The 18,459-nt window shown below is 35.7% G+C and overlaps 1 protein-coding gene across 1 annotated transcript in view; it reads right to left on the bottom strand.

Moving 5' to 3' along the window:
• LOC136041728 (5-hydroxytryptamine receptor 2A-like) overlaps window positions 1-18,459 on the bottom strand; it is a 183,883-nt gene that overhangs the window by 56,216 nt on the left and 109,208 nt on the right. The gene's annotated exons all lie outside the window — the stretch shown is intronic.

Here is an 18,459-nt window from a genome sequence, read left to right on the forward strand (position 1 = left end):
TTGCACCACAAAATGTCTGAAAACGCCACATTGATGTGGGACAGTCTTTTTAGCTAATGTAAATATTTGTTTTAGCCGTTTATTTTGTAGGACTAGCTGCACCTTTTGAAAACGAATGCACTACCGTTCGTTATTGCTGCTTCTGAATTTCGAGGCTCAATACGCATATGGTTTTTCAATAATTCTAAAGGAATTAACTATCTCAGAATTTTCAAAAAATAGCAGTTTAGTCTTCATTTGGCAAGAATTGTATTTTTGCAAAACAAAACGGCTGAAAACGTCACTTTGCCATGGGACAGTCTTTTTGGCTAAAAAAAAAAATGTCTATGTTAGCCGTGTTTATGGTAGGACTACCTATACCTAAAAACGAATGCACCTGAGTACGCCTTTACTGCCACCGAAACTCGAAGCTCAATATGGGTATATATTTTTGATAATTCTAAATGAATTGACTATCTCAAAATCTTCACACAATAGCTTCTCGGCCTTTTTGACAAGAATTGCTGTTTTATGCACCAAAACAATCACAGGTGTCAATCAAACAGGCAAGGGGAGAGAAAAACAAAAACACACACAAACATACACAGTCAGACAAACAAAGATAGACACTTAACCAACAAAAGTACGACTACCCATAGTAACAACCCACTTATAACTAACCCAGGTACCTGCAGCCAACGTTTCCCACCCCGGGTACCAGCAAGTGACCTGTTCTTAAAGCTAGAAAAATAATGCGTTCGAATACTTCCTACAAACTTGTACCGCTTTTTAAGCAGCCTTTTTCTTACGTTTTTCTAGGTTAGGTTTACCTAATCTAACCTAACCTGTCGTGGGAACAGAAATTTAGGGGGTTGGAAACTTTATTTTCAGCATCTAGAGGGGGTAACTGTTGTTTCTCCCTCTGTTGCCTCTTTCGGCTGCAAAAAGTCTTCCCACCACGTGGATAAGAAAGCAATGGCATTTAAAAGGAAGTCATTTAACACCATCCGATGATGTATTTAGAATGTCCTCATTTACTTATTTCTTTTAACTACCCAGTAAGTATTCTTTTAAGACTTATCACGACCAACATACCTTTGTTTGCTATCCTGCAAATGTTCTCATGCAATAGTCTTATGCAATAGCAAACTAATAAAAACCAATGGACTTAAGTAGTCTCTTGAGACAAATCATCCAAAAGTGAAAACTTGTTCTCACAACTACTTATAGTTTTTATCCCTCATGAGAATATATGATAAATAGAAGCATGATTTATTAGCTTTCCCCTATTCCCGAGTTTATAGAAACCAGTTGCAACTTACTAGTTTGTATCGCAAATCATCAAGATTCTCATTTTTAGTTTATTTGAAATGGAAATTGGGTGTTAAGAAAAACTAGACTACTCTTTGCATGTTTCAACACAGCAAAAGGATGTGGCTGGCAAAATCAGGGTAAGAAAATTCTTCAGCATAAGACCCTGTATTTAGAATTCTTGATATAAATTTCAGTGGGGATAGTAAACAACACTGTATTATGCCATCCAGGAGTTCGAAGCAGTTGGACACCATGAGCAAATACTAATAAAATATAAGTATAAATATAGCAAACATCAATATGCAAACGTAAAATGTAACTTTGTGTAACAAATCATATTAAACCAACAAAATAACGCATAAGTATATATTAATCTAATATAAACACACGCATCATATGCTTGGCCGTATTTAGGATGTTTGCTGTTCTTTTTCCAGTGGGCAGGTTTACAAAAAAATTCTTAATAACATCAACAATTTGTTCTTATGCTGTTTTTTACGTTTTTACGAGTCGGAAAAATATTTAAGTGGTGAGGGTTCAAACACCTTAGCCCCTCCCCTGGATGTTGGGTAGAAAATAAGCATAAGTTTTGTGTATACATGCTAGGTATACAAATTTACAAGAATCTTTTGTTTATACAAATTTGTATGTTCATACAAATTTAAATAAACGAAATGCAGCATATAATAAATTTAAGGTATATAGCTGCTGTGCATTTTTTTTCGTGCAATATTCCATATTTTCATGCCAAGTCTTAATTAGTCTAATATATTTCCTTAGAGAGTGATTGCTAAGATTTGACCAAAAAATTCAGAAGTTGCTTTAGAATTAGAGAATTGACCACAAAGTTTTTCTGTCAGCCGAATGAAACACATGTATTGATGAATAGGAACACCTTTTTTTGCTATTCTTTTCAATCGTCAATCAAACAGTTCGATGACTGACCTGGCTCAATAGTAACAGAAACTATGAAAAACGGAATTTTGATGCCAATACTTACATCAAAAGAATTACATTTTATTGCTGATTTTAAATATATAAGTTTCATTAAGTTTAGTCTTACTCATCAAAAGTTACGATCCTGAGAAAATTCGCCTTATTTTAGAAAACAGGGGAAACACCCTTTAACATTCACAGAATCTTGACGAAAATGACACCATCAGATCCAGCGTATCAGAGAAACCTACAGTAGAAGTTTGAGGCTCCTATCTACAAAAATGTGGAATTTTGTATTTTATTTTACCACAAGACAGATCGCGGATGCGTGTTTATTTGTTTTTTTTTGTTTTTTTCCCAGAAGTGATCGTATCAACTCAGTGGTACTAGAATATTGTGAGAGGGCTCATTCTAACGAAAATTAAAAGTTCTAGTGCCCTTTTTGAGCGACCAAAAAAACTGGAGGGCACCTAGGCACCCACCCACGCTCATTTTTCCCAAATTCGCCGGATCAAAATTCTGAGATAGCCATTTTTTTCAGCATAGTTGAAGAACCTAATAACTATGTCTTTAAGGACGACTTGCTCCCCCACAGTCCCCGAGGGAGGGGCTGCAAGTTACAAACTTTGACCAGTGTTTGCATATAGCAATGGTTATTGGGAAGTGTACAGACGCTTTCAAGGGATTTTTTTAGTTTTGGGGGATGGAGTTATGCAAGGAGAGCTTTCCATGGAGGAATTTGTCATGGGGGAAGAGAATTTAAATGAAGGGGCCGCAGGCTTTTTTAGCATTTTTTTTAAACATTGAAAAAATAAATATGAAAAAGTTTCTTAAACTGAAACTAAGAAGCTGCATTAAAACTTAAAACGAACATAAATTATTACGCATATGAGAGGTTCACCTCCTGATAATACCTCCCTCTTTACGCTAAAGTAATTTTATTAATTTCAACTATTTATTCTACGGCCTTTGTGATTCGGGGGTAATTCTTAAGGAATTGGGACCAAATTTCAGCTTTAGTGTAAAGAGCGAGGTATTGACGAAGGAACCACCCCTCTTATATACGTAATAAAAACATACAAATATAGAAGTTGGTTACCTAAGTTAATTCGTAAGTTACGTATATTTTTACGTGTATTAAACGTTCGTAAAATCAAAAGTTTTGGTTGCCTTTTTAAATAGCCAAAAGATTGAAGGATAACTAGGCCTACTCCCCCGTTCCTTTTTTTCTCAAAATTGTCGGATAAAAACTATGAGAAAGCCATTTAGCTAAAAAAAAATTAATTAACATGCAAATTTCGTTTTAACTACTCATAGGCGGAGAGCCAAAATCAAAACATGTATTAATTCAAAAACGTTCAGAAACTAAATAAAAAAAACAAGTTTTTAAATGAAAGTAAGGAGTTGTATTATAACGTAAAACGAATAGAAATTTCTCCGTAAATGGAAGGGGCTGTTCCCTCCTCAACGCCCCGCTCTTTAAGCTAAAGTTTTTTACTGTTTTAGAAATTAGAGTTGAAAGAAAGAGTCAAACTTTAGCGTAAATAGGGTTGCGTTGAGGAGGTAACAGCCCCTTTCATATACGGAGTAATTTCTGTTCGTTTTAAGTTTTAATGCCGCTCCTTACTTTCAGTTAAGAAAACTTGTTTTTTTAATTTAATTAGATTAAAGACAGAAACACGAATGACTTTAATTTTCTGGCTTTATTGTGAAAAACGGGTATCATGAAAATCAACGAATTGGAACGCACTTTTATTAGGACACACTATTACTTTCTTCTTTTAATATTAAGATTAAAATAGTAAATACAAATGACGTCAATTTTTGATATGTTTGCAGAATAGTGGCTCCCAAAAATCTAAAAAAATATACTAAAACAAAAAGAGGTGCATTTTAAGATCGCTAATTTTATGCTCTTTCTAAATAGCTAAGATCAAGTTCGTGACATTTCACCCCCACCACCTCACTGATGATGCCATATATAGCCTTAGGTATATAACCAATTAAACCAATCAAAACACTAAAACAATAAAATTCTTACTTTATAGTATTTAATATGCAGCATTTCATGTTAATCAGATTATCATGTTCCCTTTTGTTACCATTTGGTAACAAAGTCACTTTGACTTAATTGGATAACTCAAGTCTACACAGGATAATCGATTTTACAACAGAATTGATAAAAAACACCTTTCTTCAAACAAAAGTAAAGAGCAACATTAGAACTTGAAACGAAGAGAAATAATTCCTTATATTAGGGGGCCCACTTCCTCGACCTTTACTCGTTGCGCTAAAGTCTCAAAGTTGTTTAAAAATACTTCTCGTTCAAATACACTAGAAATTGTGTCTGATCAGTCTTTCCTAGGAAATTGTGACAAATAATCAACCTTTAGCGTAAAGAGTGAGACGAGAGGAAGGGGTATCAGTGGTGATGCCCCAACTGGTCCGACAGGGGCCCACCCCTTCGAATCCCAGCCCTGACACTTTTCCTAGAAATTTCTTAAGAAGGCAGATGTTTATTACATAATAGGGTATGTTTTCTTCAGGGTGTATGTGCTTGTTACGTAATAGGGTTTGTTTTCTAAGAGATGCAGGTGTATGTTGTTTAATGGTGGATGTTTTTTCTTTGTTTGTTTTATAAACCGCGAGGGCCAGGAAAAAACCTTTAGCCCCCCCCCCATTCAAATCATGATTTCTTTTTATGTTACATTTTAGTAAGTGTTTTCTTCAAGATGCAGATGTCTGTTACGTAATAGAGACTGTTTTTTCTTAGATTGTTTAAAGAACTAGGGATGTAGGGGAAAAACCTTCAGAATCCACTAGTCAAGACGCAAACGTTACGTAATAGTTTCTTTGATTGCTTAAAAATCGCGAGGGCCAGGGGAAACCTTCAGGGCCCCCACCAAATCATGAGTTCTTTGGTTGTTACGTAGAAAAATTTGTTAGAGTTCAAGGGCCAGCACTAGGGAACCTTCAAGACACTGTTCCTAAGCAGTCAACTCCAACAATCCCAAGCATCCAATTTAAAGCGGGGCCCCTAGTAACCAATTCTAACGGGGGCCCTAACGAGCAACTCCACTAGGACAATAGCAACCAATTACGATGGAGTCCCCTAGCAACCAATTCCAATAGGGGGTGCTAACATCCAATTTCATTGGGGTACTAGCGACCAATTCCAACGGGGGGCCCTTAGCAAGCAATTCCACTGGGGCTCTAGTAACCAAGTGGGGAAAGTGCTATTCAAGTGGGGAAAACCCACTTGTAATCGAGAATGATTTAATCTCGCGTGACTTGGAACATTTTATTAAAGATGATGGATTCTTGCATGACTCGTTTCTTCTTGTCCCATGGAGAATCCCCGCCTTTAGCTAAGGAGGGCACAAACTTAGGGTGTGATGTAACGACGATGCTCACGTGGGATGTTACATAATACTTTAAGAGATTTTTCATCAGGATTTCATTTCTCTTTCAAGGTGTTTTTTTCTTCGACATTTCATTTTCTTCAATTTTTTTCTCAGGGAACCTTTGTAATCCAAGGATTTGTCTCCTTTAGAAATCAATGGAGATTTTCCCTTAACGGAATGGAGTGCTAGACAGTGGACTAAGAAGCAATTATCGCTATTTTGGATCAGGAGATAGATTTTACGAAATAACATATTCTCCGTAATAACGAAATTACGGAGAGTTCCATGCACACTTTTTAGAACGATTAAATGGATCGTGTGTTTCCTATGTCTAGAATATTTGACATATGTGGAAGATTAATGGAAATTGGTTACATTTGAAGTGCACCTGCATGTTAAAATGTTACTAACTTTCCAACGTGACCTAGAAAGGTTAAGGTAGGCATTGAAACAGTGAGATGTTACAAAACAATGGCTTTAGATAATTCACTGTGTAAATGACTACGCATTGAAAATTCATCCTGGAACAAGAAATATAAAGGACACAGACTTTTGGGAGGTAGGAGCATTGTCAATAGAAGTAAATTTAAGCCGTATTAAGAGATGTTTTTCAGAGCCTTTCATAAAAACGCCCCGTTTCTTTGACTGGGTGGTAGATTTTAGTCCCCTTTCATCAAAAAAATGTTTAACACCTCACACCTTAACTTTAAGTTGTAGAATGTGAGGCCCCCCATCGCTATTTACGCCACAGTGGCAATCTACAGATGGCACACGACACCCTATGGCATGCATCCTTGCACCTAAAGCATTTTCAGACATTTTTCTACAAAAATAACTGTTTACACTAGAATCGATCATTTAAACTTAAAGAAATTTTCCCAATGGCGTTTCTTCTGATGACTCCTGGCAAGTGAGGCTAGCATAGCACAGTATACCACGCTCTATTCAATAGCTATGGACCATTGCTATTTAAAATTTTCAATAGCTTTTCTTCTGATGTCTCCTAGCAGTAAACACCAGCGTGTCACTCAATGGCTAGTATGCTGCACCCTCTAGTTTGCATTATCACACCTAAGGCATTTTCAGACATTTTCCTACAAAAGCAACCATCTTTCTCTTCGTGAATCTATTTGTATACTGATTTTTCGCTTCGTGAAACTGATTGTATGTTGATTTTTATTCGGGAAACATGTGTGTTGGTCTCTTTTTTTCTTGAATTTTGATGTATCTTCATATTTTTGTTCTTCTTGAAAAGTGATGACTGTTTGTTTTTGTTCGTGAAACCTGTTGCATGCTGATTTTTTGTTCGTGAAGCATGATGTATATTATTTTTTTCTCAGTAAAACCTATTGTATATCTTGACTTTTTTCCTTCTTGAAACATACTGTATATCAATTTTTTCTTCATGATACTTGTACGTATATTTTGTCTTCATGAAAGTTATTTTATGTTGATTTTTTCTTTCTTGAAACTTTTTGCATGTTAGTTTCTGTTTTTATTGAAACTTGTTGTATGTTAATTTTTTCTCTTTTTGAAACTAGATGTTTGCTGATTTTCTGTTCATAAAACTTGTTGTATGTTGATTATTTCTTCGTGAAACTTAGTTACACGTTAATTTTTTCCTGTTTAAACTTGTCGTATTTTTAATTTTTTATCCATGAAACTTGTTTTACGTTGATTTTTCTTTTCGTGAATCTTTATTTATTTTGATACTTTATTTCATAAAACATGTTGCATGTTTGTTTTTGTTAGTGAAACTTGTTGCATGCTGATTTATTGTTCGTGAGGCTTAATCTATGTTGATTTTTTCTTAGTGAAACTTGTTGTCGCTTGACTTTTTTCTTAAGAATTGGTGTATTTTAATTTTATTATTCGAAAATCCTGTTGCATTTTTTGTTTTACTTCATGAAACTTGTTGCATATTGATTTTTTCTTCATGAAACTTGTTGCATGTTGATTTTTTGACTGTGAAACTTGTTGTATGAGTTGATTTTGTTTTCTTCTTAAAGCTTGTTATATATTAGTTTTACCTTTATGAAAATTATCGCACCTTAATTTTATCTTCGTGAAACTTGTTTTTAGGTTAACCTAACCGAACTAACCTACACACGGTAGGTTAGGTCAGTTAGGTTAGCCTAACTTAGTAGCATATAAGAAAAAGGCTTACAAGTTTCACGAAGAGAAAAATCAACATGTAAAAATTTTCATGAAAAAGAAATAAAAATAAAAACAAGTTTCTCAAAGATATAAATTAAAATACATTAAGTGTCTTGCAGAAACAATCGACTTAAAAAAAATCTCACAAACAACTTCGAAAAACCTGTTGCATTTTCTGTTTTACTTCATGAAACTTGTTGCATTTTTTGTTTTACTTCATGAAACTTGTTGTATATTGATTTTTTCTTCATGAAACTTGTTGCATGTTGATTTTTTGACTGTGAAACTTGTTGTATGAGTTGATTTTGTTTTCTTCTCAAAACTTGTTATATATTGGTTTTACCTTTATGAAAATTATTGCACCTTAATTTTATCTTCGTGAAACTTGTTTTTGGGTAAGCTAACCGAACTAACCTACACACGGTATGTTAGGTCAGTTAGGTTAGCCTAACTTAGTAGCATAAGAGAAAAAGGCTTAGAAGTTTCACGAAGAGAAAAATCAACATGTAAAAATTTTCATGAAAAAGAAATAAAAATAAAAACAAGTTTCTCGAAGACATAAATTAAAATACATTAAGTGCCTTGCAGAAACAATCGACTTAAAAAAATCTCACAAACAACTTAACTAATATGTAACAAGTTTCATGAAGAAAAAATTAAAACAGAACCAGTTTTAACACAAACAATTAATATGCACCATTTTTCAGGAAGAAAAAAATCATCATAAAAAAGTTTCAGGAAAAAGTACAAAGTTTTACGGAGAAAATTAGAATATGAAAATTTCACTTACAAAAAATCAACATGCAAGATGTCTCACGAAGAAAAATAAACATAAAAAGTTTCAAGAGGAATAAATCGACATACAAGGAGTTCGCGAAGAAAAAATTCAACATAGGATAAGTTTCACGACTAAAAAAATCAACATAAAAAAAGTTTCAAAAAGAAAAAAGGTCAACATACAATACTTTCAAAATCACCAGACAATAAGTTTCACAAAAACATCAATATACAACAAGTTTCACGAGCAAAAAGCCAACATGTAACAGGTCCCACGAAGAAAAAATGAACAAACATCAAGTTTCATATATAGCAATACAACAAGTTTTGCGAAGAAGAAATCAAGACACAAAAAGATTCACGAAGATAATTCAAAATATAACAAGTTAAACAAAGAAAAAATCAAAATGCAACATGTTTCACGAGGAAAAAATCAACATACCACAAACTTCGTGAAGAGAAAAATCAACATGCAACAAGTTTCATGAAGAAGAAATATAAATAAAATAAAAAGAAAAATAAATAATATAAATAAAAATTATATATAAAAATATAACACGTTTCTCCAAGACCGATCAAAATGCATTAAGTTTCTTGAAGAAATAGTCCTAGTGCAACAAGTTTCACGAACCAAAAATTCAACATGCAACATTTTTCACGAAGAAAAAATCAGCATACAAAAATTTCACGAAGAAACAACCAAGATACATCACGTTTCACGAAGACAAAAAAAAATCAACATTCATTATGTTTCACGAGCAAAAGCTCAGCATGCAACAAGTTTCAAGAGGAAAAACAACATACAACATGTTTTACGAAGAAAAATCAAGAAAGATTACGTTTCATGATCAAAAAATCTACATACAACAAGTTTCACGAGCAAACCAAAATCAATATACAATCAGTTTCACGAAGAAAAAGAAAAATCAACATACAGCAAGTTTCACATTGAACAACAGCTAAGAGCTCATATGGCACTTGTGACGAGGCAAGAAGAGCTAAGAGCCAATAGCTCTTATGGTATGAGCTCTAACAAAGTTCTAAGAATCAATAGATTGATTTAAAAGGGAAATCAAAAGCTTAATGCCGGTCAGGATTTAAAATAAGAGCTCTGAGTCACGGCATCCTTCTAATTCATTAAGATCCGATCAACCACTCGTAAGCTATAAATACCTAATTATTAAATTTTCCTCTCCCTTTAGCCCCCCAGATGGTTGAATCTGGGAAAACGACTTTATCAAGTCAATTTGTGGAGCTCCCTGACACGCCTATCAATTTTCATCGTCCTAGCACGTTCAGAAGCACCAAACTCACCAAATCACTGAAGCCGTCCCCCCAACTCCCCCAAAGAGAGCAAATCCAGTACGGTTACATCAATCACGTATCAAGGACATTTGCTTATTCTATCCACCAAGCTTCATCCCGATTCTTCCACTCCTGGTGTTTTCCAGGATTTCCCCCTCCAACTCCCCACAATGTTCATTAAAAATAAAGTATCAAATTTCATTAAGATCCGATCACCTATTCGTAAGATAAAAATACCCCATTTATCATGTTTTCCAAGAATTCCGGTTTTCCCCTCCAATTCCCCCCAATGTCACAGGATCTGGTCGGAATTTAAAATTAGAGCTTTAAAGCACAAGATCCTTCTAAATATCAAATTTCATTAAGATCTGGTCACCCTTTCATAAGTTGCAAATACTTCATTTTTCAAAATTACCCCCCCCCCCCCAAACTCCATCAAAGAGAGCAGATCCGTTCCGGTTATGTCAGTCACGTATCTTAGACGGGTTTTTATTCTTCCCATCCAGTTTCATCCTGATCTCTCCGCTTTAAGAATTTTCTAAGGTTTCCGGCCTCCCCTCCAACTCCCCCCCCCCAATGACGCTGGATCCGGTTGAGATTGGAAATAAAACATCTGAGTTACGAGGTCCTCCTAAATATGAAGTTTCATGAAGATCCGATCGCTCCTTCGTAAGTTAAAAATACGTCATTTTTTTCAAATTTTTCAGAGCTAAAAAATAGAGCAGATCCGTTACAATTATGTAAATCACGTATCTATGACTTCTGCTTATTTTTCTCACCAAGTTTCATCCCGATCCCTCCAATCTAAGCGCTTTCCATTATTCTAGGTCCCCCCAATGTCACCAGATCCGTTCGGGATTCAAAATAAAAGCTTTGAGACACGATATCCTTCTAAATATCAAATTTCATTGAGATCCAATCACCTGTTCGTAAGTTAAAAATACCTCATTTTTTCTAATTTTTCAGAATTAACCCCCCTACCCCAACTACCCAAAGAGAGCAGTTCCGTTCCGTTTATGTCAATCATGTATCTAGGTTTTGTGCTTATTTTTCCCAACAAATTTCATCCCGATCCCTCCACTCTAAGTGTTTTCCAAGATTATAGGTTTCCCCTCCCAACTCCCCCCAATGTCACCAGATCCGGTCGGGATTGGAAATAACAGCTCTGAGACATGATGTCTTTCCAAACATCAAATTTCATTAAGATCAGATCTACCGCTCGTAAGTTAAAAGTACTTCATTTTTCCTTTTTTTCGAATTAACGGGCCCCCGCTCCCCTCTAGATGGTCAAATCGGAAAAATGACTATTGCTAATTTAATCTGGTTTAGTCCCTGATACGCCTGCCAAGTGTCATCGTCCTAGCTTACCTGGAAGTGCCTAAAGTAACAAAACCGGGACCGACAGACAGACAGACCGACAGAATTTTCGGTTGCTATATGTCGCTTGGTTAATACCAAGTGCCATGAAACTAACTTAAAATAATTTTCATAGAGATAAAACCAACATAAAACAAGTTTCATGAAGAAAACAAAATCAATAAAAAGCAAGTTTCACGGTCAAAGAATTAACCTGAAACAAGTTTCGTGAAGAATAAATTTATGTACAGCATGTTTCATGAAAAAGAACTAAAAAATACAACAGCTTATCTGAATAATTAAATGAAAATATAACAAGTTTCACGAAGAAAAGGTCAACCCATATTATGTTTCACGAACTAAAAATAGGCATGCAACAAGTTTTATATCAAAATAAATTAAGTTTCACGAAAAAATTCAAGATACAATAAGTTTCACGAAGAAAAACGACAAATAAAACAAGTTTTACGAAGTGGAAATTAACATGCAACAAGTATTACGAAGCAGTTTCACAAGTTTTAAGTTTCCGCTTTTGGATTTGACCGAGTACAAACTAATGTGTTAAAGGAAGTTGCTTCGTCAATCATACATCCTCTTATTACTTGATCAAGTTGTCTCTGCAGAAGGGTGCTTTCCCAGAATGGCTAAAGAAAGCTAGAATTGTTCCTTTTGCACAAAGAAGGTTCTCGTGCTGATCCTGCGAATTATAGACTTATTTCAATTCTTTCAGTTTTTCCAAAGGTTTTTGAAAAACCCATGCAATAGCACCTACTCTAGTTTCTGGAGAAAAAGGGGTTTCTTAATACTTATCAGTTATTCCACCCAAGATGCACTAACAGCTTTAAGTTTATGGATCAACCAAGTTTTGGATTCTGGCCTTCTACCTGCAGTGGCCCTGATTGATATCAGAAAAGCATTTGTTAGTATGTACAACCCTATTATCCTCGGAAAACTGGAGCACATAGGAATAAGAGGTAAAAATCTGGATTGGTTTAGATCGTACTTAAGGGACCGCAGGTTTTGTTTGGGAGAAGACCCAGGAAATGAGGTCTTGGTCAATTGTGGTGTTTTCCAAGTTCAATATTAGGATCAATACTGCTCCTAGTCCATGTTGACGATCTGAGTAGAGTATTAAACCCGACACGCACTATTTTTCGCTGCTGTAAGCTATGCCACATTGAAGCTTCTTTTCAGTCTGTAGATGTGCTTTTCTAAAAGTTAAAAAACAAGTATTGTTCCAATAGGAGAGTCATACTTACTCCCATCATTTACCCGTGCCATTTAACCTAACACTTGAAAAACTATAGGTTCTATGACTATCTTAGTTTTATGACTATCTACCTTAGTTCTGCCCTAGGAATGACGCACGGACGGATGATAGATACCCTTATCTAATAAAAAATGGACTGACATCATTTTTATACGATCCTAATAAGGGCTTATGCCAGATTTGCCCCCCACTCAATCAGACTATTCGTCTTGGACTTGTCTACAATTAACCATGACTTGAGCTCAAAACTTGTTGATTTTAATTCAAAATCAACGGACTCGGTCGAGCTTGTGCCCACACTAGCGAAAGTGATATAACAGCGCTCATTTCCAAGCTCAGGGCTATTCTCGAGGAAACTTATCTCTTAATTAATTCTAACCGACTTTTGACTAACGTTGACAGTCACAGGTCGTTGAAGTCACAAGATTTTTGAATTAAAATGGAATTGTAGAAAAGCAAATACAAGTCATCAAGCCATGGCTAATCGTAGAAAAAGCAAAGACAGATTGTCGAATTGAGTAAGAGGCATTCTGGCATTACCCCCCCCCCCCTATTAGGATTGTATAAAAATGATATAAGTTCATTTGTTAATAGATATGTCTATCTATTTTCCGTCCATGCGTCATTCCTAGGGCAATAAAACGATGCTAGAGTCATTTTTAACTTTTCGCTCGGTCAGAAGTGTTCTTCTGGAGATATGTGATATTGAAACATCCAGAGGTTCATCAGTCGGCCAAAAAACCTTTTTGCCAAATACCTGGGAGTCCTACTTGATGAAAACCTGTCATTCCTGCAGCACATTAAAGCAGTAGAGCTGAAGATATCCCGAGATATTGGAATAACAAAGAAACTAACGAACTGTTTGCCACTGGCAACACTGGTCCTGCTGTATAAAGCTCTGATCAAGCCCCATTTAGAGTACTGTGCAATGATCTGGCAATCGACTTTTAAATCTCACCTGCACAAGCTTAATTTAATTCATAAGCAATCTTTGGAACTAATTGAAAAATTAAGAATATTTGTCAATGGAGTCACTGCAATATTAGTCATACTTGATCTATGTGTTCAAGTTTCTAGCTGGTGAACTCCCATTTGCATTTAAAACTTTTTTTTCAACCAATCTCGGACTAGCATAATGTAAATATCGGTTCATCATCAAACCTGCAAATACCATTCTCTCCGATTGTACGACTGGTTTCCCTCCTCCCCGAAAATAACTTGTGCAGGGCTGTGGAACCTGTCCCCAGAAGAGCTGAAAGGTAGGAGCTCACTCGCGTCATTTAAAAAAATCGAGTAAAAAATCAAATATTAGTATTGGAAAAGACTAGTTAAATATTAGTTAATAGAATAATTTATATAAAGTTTTAAATTTAAATAGATAAAAATAAAATGTATTTTTTTGTATAATGATAATGCAGCTTCCCTTGGGGCAAAAGGCAGGAGGATTATTGGTAGTTATGTTGGATAAATGAGAGGTAAGGCTGTTTCTGAAAGTAGAAGCAATGACCACGCTGCGTGTTATGTTTAAAAGGTAGTGATTGAGGATCTCGGTGTCAAGGAATGGACTGGCTATTGTTGCTATGTGTTGTTTATTTTTTTGAATTGATGAAATACTCCTTAAATTTGAATTTGAAATAAATAACATATAACAAGTTTCCCGAACAAGAAAATCAACATAAAGCCAGTTTCACGAAGAGAAATAAATAAACGTGCAACAGGTTTCATGAAGAAAAAAATCAACAAGAAAAAATGTTCACGAAGAAAAAACCAATATAAAACAAGCCTCATGAAGATAAAATAAAAAAAAAACAAGTTTGACCAAAAAAAAGTTAAGATACAACAATAATGAAAAATTATCTCATAATGAAAAGTAAAAATACAGCAAGTTTCGTGAAGGAAAAAAATCAACATACAAGAAGTGTCACGAATATAATTCAAAATATAACAAGTTTCATAAAGAAGAAACCCACATGTAGCCTATTTCAAGAAAAAAAAATTAACATCCAAGTAGCTTTGTGAAGAGAAACAAATATACAGCAAATTTTGCGAACAAAAAATCAGTGTGCAACGTGTTCTACGTAAAAAGTTGATCTGAAGAGGAGAAAATCAACGTACAAGTTTTACGAAGTGAAAAATCAACATGCAACAAGTTTCACGAAGAAGAAATGAAATGGCTCAATGGCTGACACCTTGCTGGTGTCAATTGCTAGGAGTCATCAGAAGAAAATCTAATGTAAACAGTTATTTTTGTAGGAAAATACCTGAAAAGGCCATATGTGTGATAATGCTTGCCAGAGGCTGCCATGTGTTAGCCATTGAATGTCATGGGCTGGGAATCGCCATGGAACATCGCAATCTAACAATGAAATTGCAAGTTTCTGAACTTCAAATAAAAATAATGACCATTTTTAGCTTTGGAAGTTATTTTTGTGGTAAAAAGGCTTATAAACCTTTAGGTTTGATAATAAGTGCCAGAGGGGGTCACCAGGCCGGTAAATTGTGCCAGGCTGGCCTTAATTGTAAGGAGTCATGAGAAGAAACGCTATTGGGAAATTTCCTTTAAGTTTAAATGATCGATCCTAGTGTAAACGGTTATTTTTTAGGGAAATTTCTGAACGTTCTTTAGGTGTAATAACGCTCACCAGAGGGTGTCGTATACCATCTGTTGTTTAACGCTGTAGCATAAATTGCCAAGGGGTACATCACGTTCTACAGCATAGAATTAGGGTGGATGGCGTTAAAAAATTTTTTCTACGGAAGGGGACTGAAATCTAACACCCAGTTAAAGAAACAGAGTATTTTTATTAAAATCCCTCAAAAATATCTCTTAATTTGCCTTAATTTTACCTTTAATAACAAACCGCCCCCTCCCAAATGTCTGTGTCTTTTATATTTCTTGTTTGAGGATGAATCTCCAATACCTAATCATTTACGCAATGATATATCTAAAAAAAACACTATGGATCTTCTCACTAATTCAATGCCTACCTTAACCTCTCTAGGTCACGGAAGAAAACTAACAACGCTGTAACATGCTGGTGCACGTCAAATATAACCGATTTCCAGTAGTCAATTTCTGGATTTCAGTATGTCAATTATTCCAGACATAGGAAACACGCGATCATTTAATCATTCTAGAAAGTTTGCAGGATATTCTCCATGCAGCGAATAGGCTATTTTGTAGAATTATTTTCTACGAAATTATTTCCGAATCAAAATAGTATTATTGGCTTCTTGCTCTAGCTGTCTAGTGCTCCTTTCCATTGGGGGAAAATATCTTTTGATTCCAAAAGGGGGACAACAATATTTGGATTCTAAGGGTTCACTGAGAAAAACAAAATCTTGAATAAATGGAAGTCTCAAAGATAAAAAAACACATAGGAAGAAAAATGAAATCCTGATGAAAAAACTCTTAAAGTGTTATGCAGTATCCCACGTGTGCACTGTCATTGCATAACACCATACTTGTGTGTCCTCCTCAGCTATAGGCAGTGGTTCTTCGCGGGACCTGAAGAAACAACTCACGCGGGAACGCATCACCTTCAATAAATCCACCAAGTCACGCAAGATTGCATCATTCTCAGTCTCATTTTAGGGTAACCCATCTGACTAGTGTCTCCTCCCCAGTTGGAATTGACTGCTATATCCCCTGTCAGAATTGGTTGCTAGGGTGCCCGTTGGGATTGGATGGTAGGGCCCCTTGTAGAATTGCTCGTTAGGGCCGCGAATGGAATTGGTTTCTAGGGGTCCATTGAAGCTAGTTGCTAGGGGTTCGATGGACTTGAATGTTAGGGACCTCTTTGGAATTGACTGCTAGGGCCCCGGCAGAATTGGATGGTAGGGCTCCCGGTGAAATTTGATGCTAGTCCCCCCTTTGGCATTGATTGTTAGCGGGCCTCTGTTGGAATTGGTTGCTAGGGCCGAAGTCTAATTGCTCACTTAGGGCCTCTTGTTGGAATTGGTTGCTAGGACCCCCTGTTGGAATTGGTTGCTAGGGGACCCTGTTGAAATTGGTTGCTAGGGCCTCCGTTGGAGTTGACTGCTTGGGACCGGTGTATTGAAGGTTCCATAGCACCGACCCTTGAACTCTAACAAGTCCTAATACGTAACATCCAAGGGAATAATGATTTGGCGGGGACCCCTGAAGGCTTATCCAGGCCCTCGTGTTTTTTTTAATTAAAAAACACTCTCTATTATGCATCTAACACCTGCATCTTTAAGAAAACACTCCCTATCGCATAACAAGCCCCTACATACTTGAAGAAAATTAATAATACCTGAGTGTTAAGGCACTCGCCGTTAAACTGCTTCGTTGTTTTTAAGCATTAAGGAAGAAAAGAGGAGCGACTATGGCTTGGTTTAAACCAATTGAGGCATCGCTACTGGCATTCCCCCTCTCATACGGAATAACTTTTGTTTGTTTTAAGTTTTAATGTTGCTGCTTACTTTCAGTTTGGAAAAAACTTGTCTATTATTTATTTCTAACCGTTTTTAAATCATTTCATGGAATACCCCTTCCCCACGGAAAATTTCTCATGGAAAATTATCCCCGAAAACTTTACTTCCCAAAGAGGAGTCTCCGCCTGGAAAATCCCCCTGGCAGAAAAGTCCCTCACCCCCTTGATCATTTTCGTATATTTCCTAATAAAAAAGTACTATGAGTCAACAATACGTAAACAAACTATGCAATGGGTTCAAATTGCAGAGCCTAAAGCATATTCCAGAGGGTTGGTACGTTCACCTCCAGAAACATCATTACTGGTCCTTTTTATTTTGCTGAATAAAATGGCTATCAAAATTTGGATCGGATGTCTTTGGGGAGAAAAGAGACATGGGAGGCTGACTTATTTCCCTTCAATCTTTTCTTTCAACTAAAAAAGACAATAGAACTTTCGATTTCCGTTCAAATGAGCCCTTTCCCGATCTTCTAGGACCATTGGTTCGATACGGTTACCCCTGGAAAAAACAACAACAAATAAGCATACGTGATGTTTCCTCGGCGAAAAATACAAAATTCTACATTTTGTAGATAGGAGTTTGAAACCTCTACAGTTACGTTCTTGGACATGCTGAATCTGTTATAATGATTTTCATTGATGAAATCCCTTGACATTTTGGGGATGTTTTTCTACTTTTTCAAAAATCCTGCTTTTTTTCTCAGGGTTTTAGCATTTGCCATTTAATATTTAAAGTAAAGGAATTTATATGTTTGGAATCAGCATAAGAAATGTATTTTTTTAAGCATTAATTGGCATTAAAATTCTCATTTTTAGGGTTTTGGTTACTATTAGGCAGAGTCGCTCTTTACTTACAGTTCGTTACTAGGAACTGTTGGATCAAACAATGAAAATAATAACAAACAAATATATTATGAGGGCTACATACATGCCCATCTGGGGCGATCTCATTGTCAGTATAATAATCATTTCGTTAAGAAATGATTATTATTATATAGAATATTATATAGCTTGATCGTACCTTTTGTATCCTATATTAGTTTTGTTTGTAGCCTAGGGCTATATATGGGACAATCGGGAGCTGGAGGTGAATTGTCACAAACTCAACCTTATGCATAAAAAAGAGAATAAAAATATAAATCTAAAAGCACTTCTTTTTGTTCTAGCAAGTCTCTTTCGGGGCAGGTGCTATTCTACAATTTTACATAATTTCTTAGCAAAAATATGTAATATGAGAACTGGCATAATGAATTTGAACTCATTTGTAAAACCACTATAGCATAATATGTTAATGATCAAACCCTAATACCCGTTGGTCGGTCTGGGCTACGCGTGTGGATGGTCATACGTTAGCATTTTGAATGGTAGGAGCGTCCTTTTAAGTTCCTATTCCTGGAGTGTCTACATTATCACACATTTTCTTATATTTATTGCAAAGGTCATTTGTTTGGTAAGGTGGGTGACATATACTCAACAAAAAGGAAGAAACTCTAAATTCTTACCA

This window comes from Artemia franciscana, unplaced genomic scaffold (assembly GCF_032884065.1).
Source record: "Artemia franciscana unplaced genomic scaffold, ASM3288406v1 PGA_scaffold_34, whole genome shotgun sequence".
Lineage (NCBI taxonomy): Eukaryota > Metazoa > Arthropoda > Branchiopoda > Anostraca > Artemiidae > Artemia > Artemia franciscana.